Below are 6,000 nucleotides of genomic sequence, written 5' to 3'. Positions count from 1 at the left end.
TAAATCCAAGTCAAGCTGAGCAACCAAAGCCAAGACTAAGCACAGGATGGTCATGTTAACCATAGGAGAAAAGACCTTGTCAAAGTCCACACCATGCTCCTTCTTAAAACCCTTTGCTACCAATTTAGCCTTGTATGCCGGCTTGGGGTGTCTAGGGGTATTTTTTAGCTTGTACACCCACTTGCATGGCAAAGCCTTCTTGCCTGTAGGCAAGGAAATCAAATCCCAAGTGTCATTCTTATGCAAGGAGTCTATCTCAAATTGCATAGCCCTCTCCTAGGAGTGACTCTCACCCCTCCACATAGCCTCATCATAGGTGAAAGGCTCTCTTGCATCTGTAACCAAGACATAATGCATTGAGAGCTGAAATCTATCATGTGGACGTCTGTCTCTAGTAGACCGTCTCACGGCAAGCTTTGCTACCTGCCCAGCTGCCTGTTCAACACCCTGACCATGAGCATTTGCTGCAGATGTAGGCTGTCCAACTGGCTGTGTGGGAGCTCTCGGTTCCTCCTAAAATATGACCCTATGGATCTCAACAACTCTCTCAGGCTGCCTATCCATTTTGTCTTCATGGAAGACTACATCATGACTGCGGATGACTTTCCGCACCTGCGAATCCCAGAGATGATAACCCGTCTCGCCTGCATCCCCATAACCAAGGAAAATGCATTTGACACTCTTGGGATCCAGCTTACTTCTCTTGTCCCTGGGCACATGGCAAAATGCCTCATATCCAAAGACATGGAGATGCGCATAAGAGGGAGGTTTTCCAGTCCATACCTCCTCTACAACCTGGAAATTCAAACCACTAGAGGGATTCATCCGCTCAGTCAAACCATTCTAGGGGAGGTGTAGGGGGCGGTCAACTAATTCTTAATGTCCCTCTCATCACATAGTTGCTCAAAAGCACATGAGACATACTCACCCCCATTATGTGTCCTTAGGCATTTTAGCCTATACCCAGACTGGTTCTCAACCAATGCAAGCCATCTCTAAAACACAGCCAAGACATCGGATTTCAGCTTAATGGGATAAGCCCAAAATTTCCGTGAAAAATCATCTATGAACATAACAAAATACTTTGCACCACCCATAGACTGACAAGGCATGGGTCCACACACATTCGAATGTACCAATGCCAAGAGCTCACTCATGCGTGGCCTACCAGACTTCTTATGCGTAGACCTAGTCTGCCTGCCATAAAGAAAATGCTCACATGAATCAAAACATGCATAATCAAGGGGCGGTAAGTACTACAAACCAGAAAGAATTTTCATTCCCTTCAAAGACATAGGGCCCAAACGGGCATGCCAAAGAGATACATGTGGGATAGAACCCACAGACAAAACATGATCAAGGGAAGAAGCTGATACAATCAAGGGGTAGAGACTGCCAGCCTTGGGACCTCTCGCAATCACAAGTCTGCCACGAGTGATCTTCCATGTAGAGTCTCCAAAAAATACATGATATCCTGCGTCATTAAGCTGTCCAGCTGACATGAGACTGTGTGTCAAAGCATGTACATGATGTACATCCTGCATAACAAAACTGCTGCCAGAAGGAAACTGCAGCCTAACATCACCAATGCCCACAATATCAAGAGAGCTGTCATCACCCAAGTGTACAGAACCCGAAATAGTACGGTATGAATGAAACCACTCTTGGCAAGGTGTCATATGAAAGGACACACTTGAGTCCAAGAGCCAACACTGTGCATACATAGAGTGTATCTTTGTCATCTGCGAAGCACTAGAAGAAGCTGCCAGGATATAATCATCATCATCAACATTCTCAGGCTGCATAACATTGATCTATTCAATTTTAACACTAGACTTCGCAGGTACTATGCTGTGATCAGAAGACTTATCCTGCACTTTGTCTTTCCCCTTATCTTTGCGCCTTTCATTGTGCAATTCATGGCATTGTGGCCTAATATAGCCCTTTTTCCCACAATGGTGACAAGTAACATCTGTATTCCTACCACGGGATTTGCTACATGACTTCCTACAAGACTTGCACCGAGATTTCTGAGAATCCCGTCCACGGCCACTACCGATGCCATGCTTTTCATATCCATCATTCCTGCCTCTAACTGTCATAGCATGAGACATATGAGAGGCATCCAAATTCTTACGGTTAACCTCTTCCTGCAGAAGAGCACTCTCAACATCAGATAATTTCAAGGTAGTAGTAGAGGCACATAATGCAGTGTGAAATACATCCCATGACTCATTAAGAGTACCAAGCAAGAAAAGAGGAGTGACATCCTTTGCAAAAGTGATGTCCTGCGAAGTCAAGTTCTTGAGTATAGCATGGAACTGGCTCAAGTGAGCAGACATAGTCACATTCTCCTTCATGCGTAGATCCATAAGCTGCTTTAGTCAATACATCATCTGACTCGCTGGACTTTTCTTGTCATAGAGATTTTTGATCTTTTCCCATAACTGCCATGCACTCTATTCTTCCTCAAAGACATTATAATGAACCTGTTCTATGAGAGACAATACAATAGTGGACTTGCATAACTCATCAAGCTCAAGCCATTCTTTATCTGGCATAGTTGCAGGCGAATGTCCGCTTAACCTCAAAGGTTTGACCTGTGATTTTTGCACCAACACCTGCCAAATCTGGCTCTTCCAATAAGAGTAATTCATACCATCAAGCTTAGTGATGTTGAAAATAGCATGATCAGTGGACGAATTTGCCATAATGCAGGCTGGAAGACTATAGACACTTCAAAACTGCTTGATGTTTACTACAGAAAATGACAAAAAAATCACCAAAATTGAGGAAAAATGGCAAAGAAAGTGGAACCAAAGCTACTGCCCACCAAGTACTAGTGAAAGTACATCATTTCAGAGTGTTTCAGCATGAAAAATCCATGTCAGTCCATACATATATGCTTGATGTAATAAATTTCAGATTTCAGTAAAAGAGAGCTAACAGTGCCAAAATCAGATCCCAAGGCAATTAGATACTGCCAAGACCAAATCCGGCATCATGCGAGCATAGCATGAGCATGTGACGGTTGATAAGCATGAATCCAACACCCAAGTATGTCATACAAACATCTGCCAGTGAGTAGGCACACCCCCCAGGCAACTGGGCAAAGTGTTCTTGCCACTACCAAAAACTTGGCACAAGTAGGTATCAGTTCACAAAGATACGGATCCAAAACTGAGACTTAGCTCATAAGCATATAGTGAACCAAGACATATGATGTATTATCCCAAAAGGTAAGAAGTCCCAAAGTCTCAAGTGTCTGTAACTACTCAATAGCATGTAACGGCTCAATGCATAAAAGTACCACCTGCTCAATGTCTGATAAGCATTCAAGAATGCTCCCACTGGCACAAAATCCTTATGTACAAGCTCAAGAGCTCAAGCCAAGGCAAGACATAGTGCCAATGACATAAGTCCAAGACAATACATCAATAGTACATCTCGAACATGTAGGCGGTAGAGCATCCGTATGTAGCATCCATAAGCATGTAAGACATCAAATACATCCCAAGATACAACTCTGGCAAGGCAATAAATAGTTCAAGTAAGCTCTGAGAATCCAAGGTCAAGCCAAGACCGAGCTCCAGTAGCAATAGGCTCCAAACAATGTAACTAGCATGTAGTAATGGCATAGGCTAAGCATGTCAAGACCAGTCAGACATAAGTAACATACATGCCATAAGTACATCAAGATGGAGCATCCAAATGCTTTGAAAAGAAATCTCAAGCTCAACCAATGATCCCGAATCAAAACCAAGCTCTATGTCGAGCCCCAAGTGTCAATACATCACCATATATGCCCGAAACATAGCCCGAAAAGCATAGGCAAAAGTATACCTAAGTAAAATGACTTCAGCCCAACTGTGTATAGTAGTGATTTACTGTTCAAAATTGAGAATTTTAGCACCAAAATCAGCTCCAAATGGTTGCCAAACAATAGCATACATTCCCCTAACATCCGGGCATCAAATGGCAATGCCAAACAAGCTGTAGCATCAAATGTCAGTGTAACACTGTCATAAATTACCTGTGGACTGTTATGACAGTCCCAAAATAGTGTTAAATTAGTCCAAATGCTATGCCAACACATCAACCATCAAAACCAAAAATCAAAGCATGTTCATATATCCGAAATGGAGCCTTTCCAAGTGCCAATGGAGGGGGAGAGCTGCTGTTGTGATTGTCAATGCTGAAGACACATATGGGAGGGCTGCGTGATTCCGCCAACTATAAATGATGGTCCTGGGGCTGCAAAAAATGGTGGCCAACCTTCGGAGGGGTCTGGTTAAAGCCAAGGAAGGCCTCAAACAAGCTCCAACAAGTCTTGTTCAAAGGCAAGTGAGATATGAAGCAAGGGAGCTTCAATGGTGGCTGCCCCAATCTTGTTTACAGCCTATGAGACCTAAGAACTGAAGTAAACCCTGAAGAAAATGGTCAAATACCTCTGATGTAATGCTCTGAAGGTGCCCAACAATCCCGAGAAGGTGCTCGGGAAGCCGGGGAGTGACGGGAGCTCGAAGGAGTCAGATATGGCTGCCGGGAAGGAGACCGAATGCAAGTAGGAAGTCGATGGGATGCTGAGAATGCCACGAACCAAGCTCAAGAGTCGGAAAGCAAAGCTCTAATACCAATTGAAAGGGAGCGACGGATCAAAGGTTGGACTCAAGAGCTATGGCTGGAGAGCAAGAGCAAGAAAGGGAGAGACTAGAAATGGGAACTCCAACAGTCACAATGTGTGACCGGGCCTTCCTTTATTCAAACTGTCACTAAAAGAATAAAGAATAAAGTGACGGTGACGGGCGCTCGCCACTTGCAGTGTGCAGTGGTGGTGACTGTCAGTGTAATAATACATGGGCGGCTAGGGAGAGGCACCTTTACCCCCAACAAGCACTTGTTTTGATGGGTTTTCCCATTCGCTGACAAGCATCACATCTCTTGCAGTAGTCATGTGCATCCTTGTGGAGGGTCGGCCACCAGTATCCTGCTAATAGAGCCTTCCTGACTATCACTTCTTCTGCGAAGTGTCCACCACATGGTTCGTCATGGCATGCTTGCAATACTGTGCCGATTTCATCACCTGCGATACATCTTCTTAGCACTTCATCTTTGCCTCTCTTGTATAGTGCACCACCTAGCAAAGTGTAGGGGGCTGATTCTAATAGAAGCTTCTTTTTCTCATGGCTTGAGATGCCAGGAGGATACTGTTGAGTTGCTAGGAGGTTGGCTATGTCTACATACTAGGGAGTAGCTATTTCAACTAGAAACAAGGAAGCATCAGGAAGGTCTAGATCATCATGTTCCTCTTCTATAGTTTGAGGGATCCGTGATAGATGATCGGCTAGGACATGGGAATGGCCAGGCTTAGTGACCACTTCAAAATCAAACTCCTAGAATAGGAACAACCATATCATCAGTCATCCTTTAACATCTACTTTGTTCATTAGGAAGGACAAGGCTTCATGATCCATGTAGAACTTGAAATGCGTTGACAATAGATAGTAGCGAAACTTTTCTAGTACAAACACCATTACCAAGCACTCAAGCTCTGTCATTGTGTAGTTCCGTTCCCTATCAATGACCTTTCGGCTTGCATAATATATCGGTTGATCTAATTTAGAGGGGCCCTTTTGACATAAGACAGCACCTAGACCTTCAACTGATGCATCTGTGTGCACATGAAACTCCTTTGTCCAATCAGGAGGCTGCAAGATAGGTGCTTGGATAAGGCATTATTTTAGGGTATTAAAGCCTTCTTCGCAGTCATCAGTCCAAAGGAAATCCACATCTTTCCTTAGGAGCTTGCGCAGAGCGGTTGCCTTGGTTGCAAAATGTGCATTAAATCTTCTGTAGTAGCCCAAATGGCCAAGAAATCCTCTCAATTGCTTGAGGTTTGTTGGTACTACCAAGGTAGCAATCTTCTCAATCTTTGCTAGGTCTGCTGCAATCCCTTGTGCAGAGATAATATGGCCCAAAAAAACTCCTGATGAAACGCCA

The sequence above is a fragment of the Lygodium microphyllum genome, chromosome 17 (genome assembly GCF_053477565.2).
Source record: "Lygodium microphyllum isolate KBCC chromosome 17, Lygodium_microphyllum_v1.1.10, whole genome shotgun sequence".
Classification (NCBI taxonomy): domain Eukaryota; kingdom Viridiplantae; phylum Streptophyta; class Polypodiopsida; order Schizaeales; family Lygodiaceae; genus Lygodium; species Lygodium microphyllum.
The sequence above is the reverse complement of the archived record's forward strand: the minus strand, read 5'-3'. Positions refer to the sequence as shown.